Genomic DNA, 19,846 nt, shown 5'->3' with positions numbered 1-19,846 from the left:
CTGCAAAATTTGAGCCATGCCTGATGACAGACAAACAAAAAGCCCATAGCGTCCAGATTTGTCAGGAACTGCTTGATCATTCAGAAGATGAAAACTTCTTGTCTAGGATCATAACAGGTGATGAATCATGGGTTTATGTTTTTGACATTGAAACAAAGGTCCAATCGTCCCAGTGGATGAGTGAAACATCTCCCAGGCCCAAAACGGCTCGCCAAGTTCAATCCAAGGTCAAGGTGATGCTGACAGTTTTCTTGGATGCTAAGGGTGTTGTTCACCACAAGTACCTCCCCGAAGGCTCCACAGTGAACCAGACTTACTACACTGAAGTTCTGAAACGTCTGAGGGACGCCATCCATCGCAAAAGGCCAGAAATGTGGAGGAGTGGCAACTGGTTTTTCCATCACGACACTCCATTGCAAAAGGCCAGAAATGTGGAGGAGTAGTGACTGGTTTTTCCATCACGACAACACTCCAGCCCATTCAGCCCTCAGAACTTGTGAATTTTTGGCCAAACACTCAATCACTGTTCTTCCCCAAACCCCCCTACTCACCTGACCTTGATCCTTGCAATTTTTTCTTGTTCCCCAAACTCAAAAGACCCTTGAAAGAAGAAGATTTGGGACAATTTCCGAGATTAAGGCAAATGTGACGAAGGAGCTGAAGGATATTACAAAAAAGAAGCGTACCAGGACTGTTTCAACAAGTGGAAACACCGTTGGGACAAGTGCGTGCATTGGGGAGGAGAGTACTTTGAAGGGGACCCAGATCTGTAACTTCTAAATAAAGTACATTTTGCTTTATGACATCAGTCCACATATTTTTTTAACAGACCTTGTAAAGCTACCTCTTCCTTCTTTAATCTCCTTGTGGTGTGTAGTGGCGGTAATGGTCAGGGAAGGGGGGTGTAGAATGATGTCTCTTTGTTGTAAAAGATAGCTAAATGGGATGAAGTGAATGGACTGGGGATCCCCTCTCTACATTTTTCTCCTACACAATTCAATGCGCAAGAGTGGCTAGGAGGAGGACTCCAACCAGAACCCTCATGATTAAAGCAGACACACAAATAAATACTTGTAGTAGCTTAGAAGGTGATATAGCCCAAGCTTGGACAATACATGAATTCAGATCAAAATATGAAAACTGGAAATCAAGAATATAGATTAAGCTGGATCTGTTCATGAATTTGTGGCTAGGTATAATAAATTGGACAGTAGGAGATGGGACCCAATGAGCATTGCTCCTTTCCTGTATATAGCAAGGTATATACAATTAGATAAATAGAAATTGAAGCCTTTTGCTTGTTTAATTACTCTAGCAGGAAAGGAGGACTAAATAGCCAAGAACTAGGGGGTGGGGGCATCTTCTACATTCTAATCAAAACTTGTGTAAAATGGAAGAAAGGTACATCAGTTAATTAATTATATTTTACAACATGAGTTCTGTGATGCATCAATGAATCATTGTACATCAAGCAGCTGATGCTGCCTGCAAGAATTTGACAGGTTAATGGATTTTGGTGACAACCGACAAAATCCATACACTCCAAATACACTTCTGAGTCCCTCCACAGTAAGATCATGACAGAAATACTCCTTGACTTATGAGTTTTGGTTCTATGAAACCCATTGGCCCATAGATTGGGGTGGTGGCAGCTGCACTTTGAATACAAAATGCAATACAGCAATCATCATAAATGAGCCAAATCATTCTTAAGCACACATATTTAGCAAAATAATTAACACAAAACAATATGTATTTATCTAGTTGTATCTTACAGGAAGGGGAGCTATGCTTGTAGTGTCCCGTCTTTGTATCTCACAGTGTCTAGTTTGCCTTTAAATTCGTGTATAGTTTTTGCACATGCTATTGTTTCATCCAGCTTGTTCCAGACATCCACCTCTCTCTCTCTGTGTATTCACTTGGTCTTTGGATCACGTGTTGGACTCATGATCGACAGCTATTTCCCTCCTGGAAGAGAGCTCAGAGCTCGTAGGTCCGATCTATGGGTAATGCTATGACCTTGCACACACACACCCCCAACTCCCCGCCCACGAGAGTTGGAGTAACACCCCTCAGCGCTGCAATACTGATATTATTTCAGCCCCGGGCGAGAGTCGAACCCGGACCTTCGTAGTGGCAGGCCAGAGCTCTAACCACAGCTCCATGAGAGAGGTGGATGTCTGGAACAAGCTGGATGAAACAATAGCGTGTGTGTGTGTGTGTGTGTGTGTATTTACCTAGTTGTATTTACCTAGTTGTATTTTACGGGAAGGGGAGCTATGCTCGTGAGGTCCCGTCTTCATATCTCATTTTATCTAAACTATTTTTAAATTCATGTATTGTTTTTGCACACACCACTTTCTCATCTAACTTGTTCCAACTGTCTATTGCTCTGTGAGGAAAGCTGTTCTTTTTCAAATCTCTTCTATAGCTGTCTTTTTTTATTTTCTTTCCGTGTCCTCTTGTATTTCTGTCATCCCATTTTATCAGATTCTCTCTATCAGTAATTTCTATGCCTTTCATGATTCTGTAAATAGCTATCAAATCTCCTCTCTCTCTTCTTTGCTCTAGTGTCTGTAGTTTAAGTTTTTGTAGTCTCTCTTCATATGATAGTTTTGAGAGTGTTGGTGCCAGTTTAGTAATTGCTCTTTGTATTCTTTCAAGTTTTTTTATACATTTTTTTGTACTTGGTGACCATATCGTTGCTGCATATTCCAATCTTGGTCTTATCAGGGTGATTAGGATTTTCCTCACCATTTCTTCATCCAGGTATGTAAATGCCACTTTGATTGTTCTTATTAAATTATAAGTTTCTCCAAAAATCTTATTTATATGTTTCTCAGGTGACATATTATTCATAACAATGACTCCCAGGTCCCTCTCATTTTCTACTCTTTTTATTCCTTCTTCTCCCAAATTATATGATCCTGTTATTCTGTTTTTGCTTTTTCCAAATTCCATTATACTACACTTTTTTGTATTGAACTCCATCTCCCACTTCCTACTCCATTCTTGTACTTTATTTAGATCTCTCTGTAGTGATTCACAATCCTCTTCAGTTTTCACTCTTTTCAGTAATTTTGCATCATCTGCAAAGAAGCTCATATAGCTTTCAATTCCTTCATCCATATCATTAATATATATAGCAAACATTATTGGGGCCAGAACTGTTCCCTGCGGGACACCGCTTATTACTTCATTCCATTTTGAGTGCCGATCTCTTATCACTACTCTCATTTTTCTTTCTTGCAAAAAGTCTTCCATCCAATTTAGCAATTTACCTTGTATTCCTCCTTCATATTCTAATTTCTTAAGCAACTTCTTATGTGGTACTTTGTCAAAAGCTTTTTTTAGGTCTAGAAATGCACAATCAGCCCATCCATCTCTTTCTTGTATTATATCTATTAGTCTTGAATAGAAACATATTAAATTGGTGACGCATGATCGTCCTTGTCTGAATCCAAATTGCCTTGGATTTAGTACGTTGTTTTTTTCCAAGTATTTTACCCATCTACTTTTGATAATTCTTTCACATATTTTTGCTATTGTACTTGTTAGAGAGACTGGTCTATAGTTGGTAGGTTCTTCTTTATTTCCTCCTTTATATATAGGTACTATATTTGCTTTTTTCCAATCTTCTGGAACTTTTCCTTCTTTTAAGGAACTGCTTATTATGCTATGTATTTTGTCTGCCAGTTCATTCCTACATTCTTTCAGAATCCAGTTTGCTATTTCATCTGGCCCATGCGATTTTCTGACATCAAAATTACCCAAGTGTGTCAATATTTCATTCTTCGTTACTTCTATTTCTTCCATAGGGGGGACTTTTTCCTTCCACTCAATCTCTTCAGGTTGTATATTTTCCCTTGTAAACACTGATTTAAAATGTTTGTTCATAATTTCTGCCATTTCCATTTCCTCAGTGTATTCAACTCCTCCTTGTCTTAATTTCTCCAAGTCTTGTTTGTTTTTCAGTTTATTGTTTACAAATCTGTAGAATAGTTTTGGTTGATCTTTACACTTTTCTATAACATCTTTTTCATATTTTCTTTTTTCCTCTCTGCACTTTTGTACATATTCATTTCTATAACCAGTATATATTTTCCATTTTTCAGGTCTTCTGTCTTTTTTCCATCCGGTCCAGGCTTTGTCTCTTTTGTCTTTTAACTCCCTACAACTTTTGTTGTACCAGCATTTTACATATTCTTTTTCTTGTTTTTGTCTTGGGACATACTTTTCCACTCCTTCTTTGTAAATTTTTGTCAAAATATTCCATTTCTCTTCCACTGATGTTTCTTCTTTGTATATTTCTTCCCAGTTTTCTTGTTGGAAGAATTCTCTTATTTTATCAAAGTTTGTTTTTTCATACATCATTCTTCCTTTTCTATATTGTTCATTTCTTTTCATATATTTTTCTTCATTAAGTTTCCAGTTCAATCAATATGTGGTCACTTTTACCTATTGGTGTTTTATATTCAATCTTGTCCACTATTCTAGGTTCAGATGTAATTATTAAGTCTAGCCTCGATGGTTCTTCTTCATTTCTATACCTAGTGTTCTCTTGTATCCATTGTGTCATTGAATGGTCAGTAATCATCTCAAGTAGAGCATTTCCCCATGAGTCATCACCACTCTTTACTGTCATTTCTTCCCAGCAGATTTCTTTGCAATTAAAGTCGCCCATCATAACTATTCTTCCTCCGTCTTCCATTATTTTAGTTAATGCTATCTTTGTGTCCTCTAACATACTTTTATGTTCACTCTCCTCCCATGAGGCTGTTTTCGGAGGCACATAATTGATCACAAATTTTCTGCTCTTCTTATCTCGGTCTTCCACTTCTATCATAATCATCTCTACTGTATTCTTTCCATATATGACACCTTTCACGTTTATATCCTTCTTTGTCAGGAACATAACTCCACCCCCTTGTTTTTTCTCTCTGTTTCTAATCCAATAATTGTATGTATCATGTCCTACACTGTTGGGTGGTAGTGGGCCTTTTAATTTTGTTTCTACAATTCCCATTATGTCCGGTTCTTTTTCTTTCAAATAATCATTCAGTTCATTCAATCCTGTTATCAATCCATCTATATTTGTGTAAGACACTCTTAGTTTTCTGCCACTTCCATTGTGTTCTCTGTTTCCCTTATGTTTTTCTTTAGTATGTCGAACTGCTTTATTTTCATGTTCACTACTCTCCAATAGAATCTCTCTTTCTCTGACTCCGTTCTTTCCTCGTTTTTTGCCTTAGCTTCAATTCTTTTCTGCTTTTCTGCCTCTCTTTCCTCCTTATTCATTTCTCTTTTTATCCATACCTTTTTATATTGATCATTTGTTGCTAGTTTCCCTGTCTTGGATAGAATTTTCTCTGCCGTTGTTTGTGACCTGAATTTAATCTTAATTGGTCTGGTCTTATCTGTACTATATTTTCCGAGTCTGAATTTTTCCTCAATTTCCTTTATAATTTCTGGTTCATCTTCCTGGACTAATTTTAATAAACTGCTTACCCTTTCATTTTCCTCCTTGATTCTTGCGGTTCTATCTGGGTTATGTTTCTCTTCCATTCCTAATATAATTATACATTTCTTTTTGTCAGCTAATTCTCTTACTATATTCTCCTTCTGTCTCATCACTTTAATAACTGAGTCTTCATTATGTTCTTTCAATTGCTGTTTGACTATGTCAGTGAATGAAACCTTATTCCCTTCTTGAGTTATTCTCCAATTTTTAGCTTCTGTAGCTAGTTTCTCACTGTTTTCATTACTATTCTTCTTCAATTTCTCATTCTCCTCCTTTACATTTCCTAACTGTCTTTTTAGGTCCTCTACTTCTTCAGTTAAGTTTCTGTTAGCCTTCTCTAGTTGTTCCAATCTTTCAATACTCTGCAAAAGGGAGTCTCCCTTACCCAACTTCCGCTCCAAGTCCTCGATCACCTTATCAACTCTCTCCTCTAGTCTTATCAGTCGGGGGGGGGGGGTTGTGTCCCCCCCACCCTCTTTAAATCCCTGGAACATATTCTCGTCACTTTCTACTGTATTTCTCCTCTCTATACTTCTAATCTTTACATTTTTATTTGCCATTTCGTCATCCGGTGGTCGTTTCATGTTGACCTTACGCCCGTCTGCCTGGGCCAAGTCCTCCACATCCTCATTTCCTTCCATTTCCCCAGCAATCCCTCCCCTTCTCCTCTTTTCCTACTTACCTACTGCCTCACGAGCAATTTCCCCCCCCCCTGCAACACAAAAAGGCACTTCTCTTTGCGTTGGTATCCACAATCTGCACTTTTCTTCAGAGCGTTCGTCAAGCCGTCCGTTCGTTGAAAGTGTGTGTGTGTGTGTGTGTGTGTGTGTGTGTGTGTGTGTGTATTTACCTAGTTGTATTTACCTAGTTGTATTTTACGGGAAGGGGAGCTATGCTCGTGAGGTCCCGTCTTCATATCTCATTTTATCTAAACTATTTTTAAATTCATGTATTGTTTTTGCACACACCACTTTCTCATCTAACTTGTTCCAACTGTCTATTGCTCTGTGAGGAAAGCTGTTCTTTTTCAAATCTCTTCTATAGCTGTCTTTTTTTATTTTCTTTCCGTGTCCTCTTGTATTTCTGTCATCCCATTTTATCAGATTCTCTCTATCAGTAATTTCTATGCCTTTCATGATTCTGTAAATAGCTATCAAATCTCCTCTCTCTCTTCTTTTCTCTAGTGTCTGTAGTTTAAGTTTTTGTAGTCTCTCTTCATATGATAGTTTTGAGAGTGTTGGTGCCAGTTTAGTAATTGCTCTTTGTATTCTTTCAAGTTTTTTTATACATTTTTTTGTACTTGGTGACCATATCGTTGCTGCATATTCCAATCTTGGTCTTATCAGGGTGACTAGGATTTTCCTCACCATTTCTTCATCCAGGTATGTAAATGCCACTTTGATTGTTCTTATTAAATTATAAGTTTCTCCAAAAATCTTATTTATATGTTTCTCAGGTGACATATTATTCATAACAATGACTCCCAGGTCCCTCTCATTTTCTACTCTTTTTATTCCTTCTTCTCCCAAATTATATGATCCTGTTATTCTGTTTTTGCTTTTTCCAAATTCCATTATACTACACTTTTTTGTATTGAACTCCATCTCCCACTTCCTACTCCATTCTTGTACTTTATTTAGATCTCTCTGTAGTGATTCACAATCCTCTTCAGTTTTCACTCTTTTCAGTAATTTTGCATCATCTGCAAAGAAGCTCATATAGCTTTCAATTCCTTCATCCATATCATTAATATATATAGCAAACATTATTGGGGCCAGAACTGTTCCCTGCGGGACACCGCTTATTACTTCATTCCATTTTGAGTGCTGATCTCTTATCACTACTCTCATTTTTCTTTCTTGCAAAAAGTCTTCCATCCAATTTAGCAATTTACCTTGTATTCCTCCTTCATATTCTAATTTCTTAAGCAACTTCTTATGTGGTACTTTGTCAAAAGCTTTTTTTAGGTCTAGAAATGCACAATCAGCCCATCCATCTCTTTCTTGTATTATATCTATTAGCCTTGAATAGAAACATATTAAATTGGTGACGCATGATCGTCCTTGTCTGAATCCAAATTGCCTTGGATTTAGTACGTTGTTTTTTTCCAAGTATTTTACCCATCTACTTTTGATAATTCTTTCACATATTTTTGCTATTGTACTTGTTAGAGAGACTGGTCTATAGTTGGTAGGTTCTTCTTTATTTCCTCCTTTATATATAGGTACTATATTTGCTTTTTTCCAATCTTCTGGAACTTTTCCTTCTTTTAAGGAACTGCTTATTATGCTATGTATTTTGTCTGCCAGTTCATTCCTACATTCTTTCAGAATCCAGTTTGCTATTTCATCTGGCCCATGCGATTTTCTGACATCAAAATTACCCAAGTGTGTCAATATTTCATTCTTCGTTACTTCTATTTCTTCCATAGGGGGGACTTTTTCCTTCCACTCAATCTCTTCAGGTTGTATATTTTCCCTTGTAAACACTGATTTAAAATGTTTGTTCATAATTTCTGCCATTTCCATTTCCTCAGTGTATTCAACTCCCCCTTGTCTTAATTTCTCCAAGTCTTGTTTGTTTTTCAGTTTATTGTTTACAAATCTGTAGAATAGTTTTGGTTGATCTTTACACTTTTCTATAACATCTTTTTCATATTTTCTTTTTTCCTCTCTGCACTTTTGTACATATTCATTTCTATAACCAGTATATATTTTCCATTTTTCAGGTCTTCTGTCTTTTTTCCATCCGGTCCAGGCTTTGTCTCTTTTGTCTTTTAACTCCCTACAACTTTTGTTGTACCAGCATTTTACATATTCTTTTTCTTGTTTTTGTCTTGGGACATACTTTTCCACTCCTTCTTTGTAAATTTTTGTCAAAATATTCCATTTCTCTTCCACTGATGTTTCTTCTTTGTATATTTCTTCCCAGTTTTCTTGTTGGAAGAATTCTCTTATTTTATCAAAGTTTGTTTTTTCATACATCATTCTTCCTTTTCTATATTGTTCATTTCTTTTCATATATTTTTCTTCATTAAGTTCCAGTTCAATCAATATGTGGTCACTTTTACCTATTGGTGTTTTATATTCAATCTTGTCCACTATTCTAGGTTCAGATGTAATTATTAAGTCTAGCCTCGATGGTTCTTCTTCATTTCTATACCTAGTGTTCTCTTGTATCCATTGTGTCATTGAATGGTCAGTAATCATCTCAAGTAGAGCATTTCCCCATGAGTCATCACCACTCTTTACTGTCATTTCTTCCCAGCAGATTTCTTTGCAATTAAAGTCGCCCATCATAACTATTCTTCCTCCGTCTTCCATTATTTTAGTTAATGCTATCTTTGTGTCCTCTAACATACTTTTATGTTCATTCTCCTCCCATGAGGCTGTTTTCGGAGGCACATAATTGATCACAAATTTTCTGCTCTTCTTATCTCGGTCTTCCACTTCTATCATAATCATCTCTACTGTATTCTTTCCATATATGACACCTTTCACGTTTATATCCTTCTTTGTCAGGAACATAACTCCACCCCCTTGTTTTTTCTCTCTGTTTCTAATCCAATAATTGTATGTATCATGTCCTACACTGTTGGGTGGTAGTGGGCCTTTTAATTTTGTTTCTACAATTCCCATTATGTCCGGTTCTTTTTCTTTCAAATAATCATTCAGTTCATTCAATCCTGTTATCAATCCATCTATATTTGTGTAAGACACTCTTAGTTTTCTGCCACTTCCATTGTGTTCTCTGTTTCCCTTATGTTTTTCTTTAGTATGTCGAACTGCTTTATTTTCATGTTCACTACTCTCCAATAGAATCTCTCTTTCTCTGACTCCGTTCTTTCCTCGTTTTTTGCCTTAGCTTCAATTCTTTTCTGCTTTTCTGCCTCTCTTTCCTCCTTATTCATTTCTCTTTTTATCCATACCTTTTTATATTGATCATTTGTTGCTAGTTTCCCTGTCTTGGATAGAATTTTCTCTGCCGTTGTTTGTGACCTGAATTTAATCTTAATTGGTCTGGTCTTATCTGTACTATATTTTCCGAGTCTGAATTTTTCCTCAATTTCCTTTATAATTTCTGGTTCATCTTCCTGGACTAATTTTAATAAACTGCTTACCCTTTCATTTTCCTCCTTGATTCTTGCAGTTCTATCTGGGTTATGTTTCTCTTCCATTCCTAATATAATTATACATTTCTTTTTGTCAGCTAATTCTCTTACTATATTCTCCTTCTGTCTCATCACTTTAATAACTGAGTCTTCATTATGTTTCTTTCAATTGCTGTTTGACTATGTCAGTGAATGAAACCTTATTCCCTTCTTGAGTTATTCTCCAATTTTTAGCTTCTGTAGCTATTTTCTCACTGTTTTCATTACTATTCTTCTTCAATTTCTCATTCTCCTCCTTTACATTTCCTAACTGTCTTTTTAGGTCCTCTATTTCTTCAGTTAAGTTTCTGTTAGCCTTCTCTAGTTGTTCCAACCTTTCAATTCTTTGTAGAATGGAGCCTACATTACCTAACTAACGTTCCAAGTCCTCGATCACCTTATCAACTCTCTCCTCTAGTCTTATCAGTCGGGGGGGGGGGGGGGGGGGGGGGGGGTGTTGTGTCCCCCCCACCCTCTTTAAATCCCTGGAACATATTCTCGTCACTTTCTTCTGTATTTCTCCTCTCTATACTTCTAATCTTAACATTTTTATTTGCCATTTCGTCATCCGCTAAGTCGTTTTGTTTACCTTCCGCTTGTATGGCTGGTCAAAGTCTACTCCCATCCTCATTTCCTTCCATTTCCCTCAGTAATCCCTCCCCTCTCCTCTTTCCCTACGTTCCCACTACCTCACGAGCAATTTCCCCCCCCCCTGCAAATACAAAAAGGCACTTCTCTTTGCGTTGATATCCACAATCTGCACTTTTCTTCAGAGCGTTCGTCAAGCCGTCCGTTCGTTGAAAGTGTGTGTGTGTGTGTGTGTGTGTGTGTGTGTGTGTGTGTGTGTTTTTTTTCTTTTTTCTCTACTATAACTGTTTAATTGGCTAAAAATTAAACAGTAGGTGCTAAGATGGGAGGGAGGGTGGAGGGGAGTGGAGTGTATTTAGGGATGGAATGGGTGGGAATGTTTTTATGCCTTTTTCTTTTTGGCTACCTCCCTTGTAAGGGGGAAAAAGCCTTGGTATATGTATGATGTATGTATGTACTATGTCCTTTTTGAGTTTCTTTTCATGTCCCTTTGCATTTATCTTATCCCAATTTAGTAAGTCTTCTCTATTAAGGACTTCCATGCCTTTCATGATTCTATAGATAGTTAGCAAGTCCCCTCTTTCTCTTCTTTGTTCCTGTCAGTAATTTCAGTTTTGACAATCTCTCCTCGAACGAGTTTTGAAAATATCGGGGCCATCTTTGTAGTTACTCTCTGGATTCTTTCAATTTTCTTTATATTCTTTTTGGTACTGGGTGTTGCAACATACTCCAGTCCAGGTCTTATTAGTGTAACTAGTATTTTCTTCACCATTTCTTCATCAAAGTAGGTAAATGCCAATTTTATTGATCTTAGCAAGTTGTAGGATTCTCTGACAATTTTGTTTATCTGTTTATCAGGAGACACTTCATCTGTGATGATTGACCCCACATCTTTTTCAGATCCCACTTTCTTTACTTCCTTTGTACTGATTTTATATTGCCCTGATATTCTTTTTTTACTTTTCCAAATTCCATTATCCTACATTTCTTGATGTTGAAGTCCACTTCCCACTTCTGACTCCATTTCCAAACTTTGTTCAGTAATTCACAATCCTTTTCAGTATTCATTTTCCTCAGCAATTTTGCATCATCTGCAAAGAAGCTCATGTAACATTCCACATCTTCATCCATGTCATTCACATAAATAGCAAACATTATTGGAGCCAATACTGATCCCCATGGAACTCTAATCACCTCTTCTCAAGTTGAACTCCTTTCTCTGAGCACAACCCTCATTTTCCTTCCATGCAAGAAATCCTCCATCCAGTTCAATAGTTTACCTTGTCCCTCCTATGGTTTCCAGTTTTTTTTAATAATTTTTTGTGGTACTTTGTCAAAGGCTTTTTTAAGTCTAGAAAAGCATAATCAGCCCATCTGTCCTTTTCTTGTATATCTATTAGTCTCGAGTAGAAACAAATCAGGTTTGTGGCACATGATCTTCCCTGTCTAAATCCAAACTGTCTCGGTTTTAGTATATTTTCTTCCAGTATTTTATCCATCTGTTCTTAATAACTTTTTCACAAATTTTGGCTACAGAACTAGTAAGGGAAACTGGTCTGTAATTTGTTGGGTCTTCTTTGTTTCCTCCTTTATATATTGGTACAATATTGGCATTTCTCCAGTCCTTTGGTGTTTTTCCTTCTTTGAGTAAACTTGTTATATATTTTGTTCATTAGTTCTTCTTTATATTCTTTTAAGTATCCACTTTGCAATTCCGTCTGGGCTGTGTAATTTCCTGATATCAAGGTTCGTTAAATGATCCATTATTTCTTTTTGTTATTATTTCCCTCATGGGGGGGGGCACTTCACGCCCTTCATCCCAATGCTGTACGTTTTCTCTAGTGACAACAGAATTGAAGTGATTATTCATGACTTCAGCCATTTCTAAATCTTCTGTGTATTCTCTTTCCATGATGTAGTTTCACCATTTCCTGTTTGTTTTTGAGTTTACCATTCACATACCATATCTATAGAATAGCTTAGGTTGGTCTTTCCATTTTTCTATTGCGTCTTTTTCGTAATTTCTTTTTTCCTCTCTGCGCATTTTTACATATTCATTCCTTTGATTGATATATATTTGCCACTTTCCTGGTTTTCTATCTTTTTTTCCATCTTCTCGAAGCTTTATCTCTTCTTTCACCTCAATGCATCTTCTGTTAAACCAGCACTTGATATACACCTTTTCCTATTTCTGCCTTCATTATCAATTTCCATCAAAATGATCCATTTTTCTTCCACTTGTGTCTCTTCCCTGTAGAATTTTTCCCAACTCACATTTTGAAAAAAGTTCTTAAATTTCCCAAAGTCCATTTTGTTATAAACCAGTCTTCCTTTTCTGTATTTCTCATTTCTCTTTATATATATATTACCTCCTTTAGTTCAAACTCTATTACTATGTGATCACTCTTCCCATATGGTGTCTTGTATTAAATTTTATCCACAATTTTAGGTTCTGATGTAACTATTAAATCTAGACTCAACAGTTCTTCATTACTTCTATATCTGGTATTTTGTTTTACCCATTGTGTCATTGTATGTACTAGAGTCATGTCAAGTAATACATTTCCCCATAGATCCTCTCCACCTTTCACTGTCATCTCTTTCCAACAGATTTCTTTGCAGTTAAAATCTTCCATAAGTACCAGGTTTCCCCATCCTTCAGCATCTCATTTAATGAATGCCTTGTATCTTCTAACATATTAGAATACTCACTCTCTTTCCAAGAGCCCATTTTTGGGGTCACATAAATCACCACAAACTTTCTATTTTTCATGTCACTATTTTCAACTTTTATCATAATCATTTCCACAGTTTTTACTATCTGTAACCTTTGTCACATCTAAGTTTTTCTTAGCCAAAAGCATGACTCCTCCACCATGTCTCTATTCTCTAACTTTAATCCAGTGATTATATGATCCATGGCCAACACCATTAGGTGGTAGTGGACCCCTTAATTTTGTCTCCACAATTCACATTATGTCTTGTTTTCCTTCTGACAGGTAATCATTTAGTTCATTTCATCCTGAGATCAATCTATGTTAATGTGTGTGTGTGTGTGTGTGTGTATACATATGTATTTTATATATACATATCGTCGGCATGTATTCGTATCTGAGTATCATAGTTTTCAGTCCCAATAGAAGGTTGAATAGAGGAGGGGGTCATAAAAGGTTAGTTATTGTTAAGGTGGTGAGCCTTCTTATGGCTCATAAGACCAATTTGTGCCCTGAACAATCAAGGAATCAAGGGCATTGATCGCACTGAATTGTGGGAGGTGGTTGTGGTTGATTTGTTCTTTCTGCCTGTTGCTGTCGTTTAGCTACCAGGTTGGCTCTTCTATTCTCTTCAAAGAGGTCCATGCCAACTTTAATTTTGCTTCTCCACTCATTCCTGTCATTCGCCGAAGCTTCAAAGGTGTTTGGGTCTATGTTAGCTCCCTTGAGGGTTTTCTTGAGTTGGTCTTTAAATCGGAGTATAGGGCGGCCTCTAAGGCAATCACCTGTATTTAACTCACTGAAGAGTATTTTCTTTGGTAGTCTTGTGTCCTCCATATGCACCACATGGCCAGACCATCTTAGGCGGTGTTTCATGATCATGGCCTTGATGCTGGTGACATTGGCTCTTTCAAGGACACATAGTTGTTCCATTTTATTTTCATTATTGCTCTCAGTTTTTTCTGGTGGAATTGTTCCAGTTTTTTGAGGTCCCTAATATAAAGGGTCCAAGTCTCACATGCATATAACAGGGTAAATACTATAACGGCATTATATACCATCACCTTTGTATGGGTGGTTAGGTCTTTGTTCTTGAACACCCTGATGGATAGTCTCCCATATGTAGTGTGGCCAGCTTGTAACCTGTTTTCAATCTCTTTGGAGGAGGTACTCTGGGTGGAAAGTATGCTTCCCAGGTATGGGAAGTGTTTGACACATTCAATGGTGGTTCCATCCATGGTGATGTTAGTTACTGGTGGATTTTCCCCTGGTCTTGGTGGGGCCAATATCTTAGTTTTGGCCTTGTTAACTGTTAGGCCAAAACATGTGTAGGTAGCATGGAAATTATCCACCGATTCTTGGAGTCCTGCTTGGGTGTGGGCTACGGCAGTGTTATCATCTGCATACTGTAGTTCTGTCACATTGCTGGTGTTGGTGTTGTGCCATGACTTGAATCTGCCCAGTTTAAAAATTCCTCCATCTAAACTGTATTTTATTTCAACCCCTGGGTTATTGTGGGGTACTTCATATAGCATGGCAGCTAAGTATAAAGAGAAAAGGGTTGGTGCCATTACACATCCTTGTTTTAGTCCGCATGTGATTGGGAAGAGGGCTGACAGGTTGCTCTGGTGGATTACTTTAGCTGTCATCCCATCATGTAGGGCTTAGATCATGTCAACAAAAGGCTCAGGGATTCTGAAGCAATTGAGGACAGAAAACATGGCTGTTCTCGGTACACTATCGAATGCTTTTTCGAGGTAATAGAAAATTAGGAATATGGGTTTTTGCTGTTCCTCTAGATGGGTGGAAACCACACTGGGATTCTGGCAGGACTATTTCTGCTATGTTTCATAATCTATTTAGTAGGATCCTTGCCAAGACCTTCCCTGCAATTGATAGCAAGGATATACCTCTATAATTCCCACATTCTCTTCTATCTCCTTTTTTGAAGATGGTGACAAGGAGTGTGTTTTTCCAATCATTGGAGGCCTGTTTTTCTTCCCATGTGGGAGTGAAGACACGTCTTCAGGACTAAACCTCCGTGGGTCAGAAGTTCAGTGGGAATGTTGTCCGGTCCCATGGCCTTCCCTTGACGCATTTGTTTTAACGCTGCATTGAATTCTTGAAATGTTGGTGGTAGGATCCATAGTTGGGGTGGATGTTGTGGCACATTTTGCAGGAAGTCTTGTTGGGCTGATGAGTTCCTGTTCAGGAGGGTGTTGAAATGTTCTATCCAACGGGTCTGGATCTCATTGTCTTCCATGAGGATGGTGTTGTCTGCTGCCAAAAGTGTCCCAGCAGCAGTGTGCTTTGGTACAAAAATTTTCTTTGTGCCTACAAAGAAGCTTTTAAGGTCCCTGCTGTCGGCATGACCTTATAGGTCTTGCACCATTTGCTGCCGCCACTCATTTTGTATTTCCCGAAGCCTGGCTTGACACTGTGACTTTGCTTGTGCATATTTAGCCTTCTTTGGTTGGAAATTAGGGTATTGGTCGAGGGCTATTTGGGCTTTCCATTTGGCATTAATGAGGGAACCCAGGGCAGTGGACAAGGTGCAGGGATGACCCGTCATCCAGGAGGTGCTCAGATAAGAGGGAGGGTGGAGGGGTGTGGAGTGTATTCAGGGATGGAATGGGTGGAAATGATTTTATGCCTTTCCCTTTTTGGCTACCTCCCTTGTAAGGGGGAAAAAGCCTTGGTATATGTATGTATGTATGTATGTTAATGAGGGACTTAATATCTTCATCGTTGTCGTCGTACCAGTCTTGGTGCTGTTTGCTCTGGTAGCCAATTACGGTTCTTGCAGCTTCATTGATGGCATCTCATATGTTAGTCCACTCAGCATCAATTGAAGGTTCTCTGACTGGTAGGTTCTGCTGGACTGCTGCTTGGAAAGCTCGAGATGTATCAGGATCTTTTAATTTACCAGTATCGTATCTTCTTCTGGCTTCATTTTGTTGGATGTTACGTGGCTTCCTTTTGATGGTTAGTTTTAATTTTGTGATGAGTAGCCAGTGGTCTGTCCAACAGTCATCGGCTCCAGGCATGCTTCTTGTGATCAAAACCACATTTTTGTGTTGTTGTCTGACAATGGCATAATCTAAGATATGCCAGTGTTTTGATCTAGGATGTTTCTAGGTCTTAAATCGATTTGGGAGTTTGAACTGCGTGTTTGTGATGAAGAGTTCCTGTTCAGCACAGAGGCCAAGGAGGAGGAGACCATTATCATTGCAGTTACCCACACCTTGCCTGCTGATTATGTTGTACCAGAGTTCATGTTCTCGCCCCACTCTGGTGTTAAAATCCCCTAAGAGGAGGAGATGGTCCCCAGCTGGAATTTGGGATATGACAGTGTCAAGCTGTTGGTAGAAGGCACCTTTGACATGGTCTTCTGCATCTAGTGTTGGGGCATACACTGATACTAGCATGATGAACTGGTTTTTCGGGAGTGGTAGTCTTACTGAGGTGATTCTTTCATTAATCGCATGTGGTGTCAGGTTATGGGCTTTTACTAATTGGGTCTTAACTGCAAAGCCATCGCCCTGGGAGTGGTGGTCTTACGGGTTTTTCCCTTTCCAAAAGAAAGTATACCTTGACCCAACTTCTGTGATTTGCCCTTTGCCAGGTATTCTAGTCTCGCTGAGAGCAGCCACAGCAATGTTGAATCTGGCGAGTTCTCTTGAAACTAAGGCTGTTCGTCTTTTAGGGTGGTCTGTGTCTCTGGCATCCGTAAGGGTGCGCACATTCCATGCACCTACTCTGAGGTATGATTTACTATAATCATTCCTTCTTTCATGACTGCATATACGGTGCATCATTGGATGCAGCTGCCCAATGGGATGGTGTGACCACCGATGTTTAGCCCACCTTTTATAGGGTCCCCAGTTGGGGTGAGCAGTGGTTCTCCTGAATAGGCCTGCTCAGTCACAGGTGCAGGACCGAGTTCCTGTGTGGTCACAGTTACAGGAGAAGCGGCCATCACACACCTGCCACCAGTGTGCAGGTCCGGGCTAAGAGCTTCCAGCTACACCATGCCTACTCCCACCATCTTTGTCCCATCACCACTGGTCTTTTTAGGTAAGGTTAGGAGGAAAGGAAGAGAAAGGAAATAAGGAGGGTGTTAGAGAGACAAGGATTGTTAGAGGGTCAAGGATTGGAGATGGTTAAAGAAAATGGAGAAAAGTGGGAGGTGAGCCAGCTGTTGTTTGCTGACGACACTGCGCTTGTGGCAGGATCAGAGGAGGGATTGAGGAAGTTGGTGGCAGAGTTTGGGAGAGTATGTGATAGAAGAAAGCTAAAGATAAATGTGGGTAAAAGTAAGGTGATGAGATGTACAAGGGGTGAAAGTGGCAGTAGACTGGAAGTGAACATTAAGGGAAAGCGACTGGAGGAAGTGGATAGTTTTAGATACTTGGGTGCAAATGTAGAAGGAAAAGGTGGAGTGAAGGTGGAGGTAGAATGCAGATTGAGCGAAGCAAGTAAATGACTTGGTGGATTAAAGAGTGTAATGAGGAATAGACATCTAGGAATGGATGCAAAGAGGAGACTGTATGAAGGAGTGATTGTGCCAACAGCACTGTATGGGGCAGAAACTTGGAACATAAGAGAAGAAGAGAGAAGGAGTTTGAATGTGTTTGAGATTAGGTGTCTGAGAAGTATGGTGGGGGTTACTAGGCTAGAGTGAGAAATGAGGAGGTGAAGAGGAGAACAGGGGTGGAAAAGGAGCTGGGAGATAGGGTTGATGAAAGAATATTAGGATGGTTTGGACACATGGAAAGAATGAGTGAAGAAAGACTAGTAAAAGAGGTATGGAAGGCAGATGTGGAGGGAGTGAACATGAGGGGACGTCCTTGGATGAGGTGGATGGATGGGGTAAAGGGGGCTTTGGGGAAGAGGGGAATGTCTGTTGAGGAAGGACGGGAGAGGACAGAAGACAGAGGTGAGTGGAGAATGGTTGTATATGGATGATGTTGTGATTGCATGAGGAGGAATGGGCAGGGGGGTGAGGGGTGAGGTGGTATGTGTGAGCAAATTTTGACGCAGCCCGAAGGGATTTCTCCCCGTCCTCTCCTTATATGCAAGGGGGGACGGAGAGGGGGGGTCGTCGATTAAATGAAGCGGCCTTGCTATGGATGTGCTGTGTCTTGCGACACTGCTTCTGACCCAGGGCGGTGGGCAAGGTGCAGGGATGACCCGTCATCCAGGAGGTGCTCAGATGAGAGGGAGGGTGGGAGGGGTGTGGAGTGTATTTAGGGATGAAATGGGTGGGAGTGATTTTATGCCTTTCCCTTTTTGGCTACCTCCCTTGAAAGGGGGAAAAAGCCTTGGTATATGTATGTATGTATGTTAGAGAGACAGTAGTTAGATTGAAAAGGCTGTTGGTGTGACTTTGTTTAGGGTGGACAACATTTTCCTAGAGTGATGCCCACACACTCTGGCTCCACACCTTCCTCCTGTGGCACATAGGTGTGACGTGCAAGACTGTGGTGTGGAGTTGCATTGGTCTGCCGATAATCTAGTCTACCAGATCTCGCCTTGCAGCCAGACCCACTGGCATGGTTTTATTTCAAGTTTTCTTTCTCCTGGCCTTTACCTAAAGAGGCATACCCTACAATGGCATAATCAGAGGATTGATGCTCCTGGATAATGTTATAAGCGAAACCAGTCAGGAATAAACTTGGTCCTAGACCTGTCCTTCTCTTCCACCTTCCTCAAACCTGTCACAATGTCTCATATATATATATATATATATATATATATATATATATATTTATGAATATATATATATACAGGTAAACGTCGACTTACGATGGCATTAGGTTTCGATAGAGCCATCGTAAGACGATTTCATCGTAAGTCGATCCCCAATTTGTGTATCACTGTTCCGTGGTCACTGTACCTAGCCTACCTGTATATTAACCACCAGAGATACTGAATATAGCCTATTAAACATGTACAGTAGTTTATTTAATTATTTTTATCCTTTTTACCATATTCAAACACTATACTATGTATTTTCAGTACGGGACTTAAATCTCGCGGGCAGCAGCCAATGCCAGCCGTACGACGTGACGTAATAATACTCGCATCATAAAATATAGTCACCGCTTATATCGATCGTTCTCTCTTTCACCCGCGAATTTTGAAAACCACAGAGAATGGGATTCAAGGCACATTTGAGAGAATGTAAAAACACAGGGGCGACTACAATAAATATAATCAAGACGCCGATATGGCAGCGTCGCGAATCCACTTGCTCCTCATGACGCCTACGTGTGCGGCACCGTATGGAAGGGGTTAAATTATCATGTCGTCGTCGTCGTCGTCGTCATCGTAAAGTCGAACAATCGTAAGTCGCGGCCATCGTAAGTCGACGTTTACCTGTATATATATATATATATGTATATATATATATATATATATATATATATATATATATATATATATATATATATATATATATACACATAAGAAGGTTGTAGAAGAGAAGAAACGAGCATTCACAGATTGGTTGCAAAATAGTACAAGATGAGAGATACAAAGAAAAAGAGATGACAAGTAAAGCATAAGATAAAGGGGGCAAAAAGGTGAGCAGATGTGAAATGGGGTAAGAGTATGACAGAAAATTTGGAAAGTAATAAAAACATGGTTTGGAAGGAAATTAAGATAGGAAAGGGAGGCGAATCAGGTAGAGAAGAAAAGGTAAAAGGTGCTTCTGGAGAGACCATAATGGAAGAGACAGCAGTAAGAGGAAGATGGGCAGAGTATTTTAGGGGGTTGCTAAATCTGAAGGAGGATTGGGAGGGAAAGGTTGTCGCAGTGGGATGTGCTAAGAAAATGAGTGATGAATGATGAAAATGGAGGAAAAATAAG

At 39.1% G+C, this 19,846-nt stretch overlaps 1 protein-coding gene across 1 annotated transcript in view; it reads right to left on the bottom strand.

The window, feature by feature from the left end:
- Positions 1-19,846, bottom strand: part of Rab35 (RAS oncogene family member Rab35) — a 72,307-nt gene that overhangs the window by 21,958 nt on the left and 30,503 nt on the right. The gene's annotated exons all lie outside the window — the stretch shown is intronic.

Source organism: Oratosquilla oratoria, chromosome 10, assembly GCF_046742065.1.
Source record: "Oratosquilla oratoria isolate Oo_2021 chromosome 10, ASM4674206v1, whole genome shotgun sequence".
In the NCBI taxonomy this organism is placed as follows: domain Eukaryota; kingdom Metazoa; phylum Arthropoda; class Malacostraca; order Stomatopoda; family Squillidae; genus Oratosquilla; species Oratosquilla oratoria.
Note: the sequence above shows the minus strand (reverse complement) of the source record. Positions and strands in the feature narration are given on the sequence as shown.